This window comes from Pyxicephalus adspersus, chromosome 7 (genome assembly GCF_032062135.1).
Source record: "Pyxicephalus adspersus chromosome 7, UCB_Pads_2.0, whole genome shotgun sequence".
Taxonomy (NCBI): Eukaryota; Metazoa; Chordata; class Amphibia; order Anura; family Pyxicephalidae; genus Pyxicephalus; species Pyxicephalus adspersus.
The window spans coordinates 22,703,257-22,704,710 of NC_092864.1; positions in this window are offsets into that span (position 1 = coordinate 22,703,257).

Genomic DNA, 1,454 nt, shown 5'->3' on the forward strand with positions numbered 1-1,454 from the left:
AAGATAGAGGAACTTGGATCTGAGGAAGTGACAATTTAGGAGAACAGAAGGACTTTGATCCAAAATATTGACACATTTTGGGGGATGGGGGTCAGAGGAACTTAGATTTGAAAGATTGACATCTCAGGGGATAAGGTGACTTTTATAAAAAAAAAAAGTCATCTGAGGAGGACAGCTGAAATTGGATCTTAAAGAGTGGCAATTTATGAGGACAGAAGGACTTTGATCTGAAAGAAGGATAACCTAGTACAAAAGACCAAAAAGGGACAAATGGTGAGTACAGAGGGTCTTACATCTGCAAAAGGTGCAAATAGGAAGACATAAGGAGCTGGATCTGAAAAAATGATAACCTACGACAGAGGGACAACCTAGAACAATGGTCACCAACCAGTGGTCCGTGGTGTTCCACACAAACATTTCAACAATATTTGCAGTTTTTATGTTTTATTACTAAAAAAATTATATTCTAATAAATGATTATATTCTGAATGACAATGTTTGCCTTTTTTTTGCACAAAATTCACAAACTGTACGTGACGTCACTGTAGTATTAAGTTGTATGAGGCAAACGTTGCCGAGCCGTACTCTTCAGTATTGTTTCCACCATTACAGCAATGACCCCGCTCCGCCAATACCGATTCTCATCCGATTGTTTTATTTTATTTGTTTATTTCTCAGATGTTCTTTTAGGTAGGTATGACCTTAACTGTGTATTTTCTTTAACTGTTACATTTATTGGCATCTAATAGTTTGACTTTGATACTATCATTTCTTGTTTGGTCTTAAATTGGAATGAAATAAATCCAAAATGAGTGACAAAAAGCAAACAAATGATTTGCATTTCTTTAGTAACACCAAAGATAATCCTCCTAATGTTAATAGTAACAATAGTAATACTTCACCTAACCGTGAGCTGATCAATGAATCAGAGCCCCACAGTCCTCATCAGGCACCATTAGGAAAATCATTATTTTACAAATGTATTTATCGTTTTAACAAAATTCACTTTATTGGTCGGCGGGATTTAAAATCATGAATTTAGAGGTCCGTGAGGTGGGAATGATTGGTGACCGCAGATGGAAAGTCAATTAAAAAAGATGGAGGTACTTGGATCTGAAAGGTGACACCCTATAAGATCAGAGTAACTTAGATCTGAGAGTCCTTGCACATCAATGACAGGTTATATGTACTGTGCATGCTGGGATTTCTAGTTCCCCAGTGCCATGATTTTTTTTTGCATTGTGTAGCAATAGCACTGATCACACTGACAGTATAGCACTGATCACACTGACAGGTATAGCACTGATCACACTGACAGTATAGCACTGATCCCACTGACAGTAGAGCACTGATCACACTGACAGTATAGCACTGATCACACTGACAGTCAGTGACACAGCAGTGACAGCAGCACGCGAGTTGCAGTGTGAGAGATGCTCGAAAACGAGGTCGTG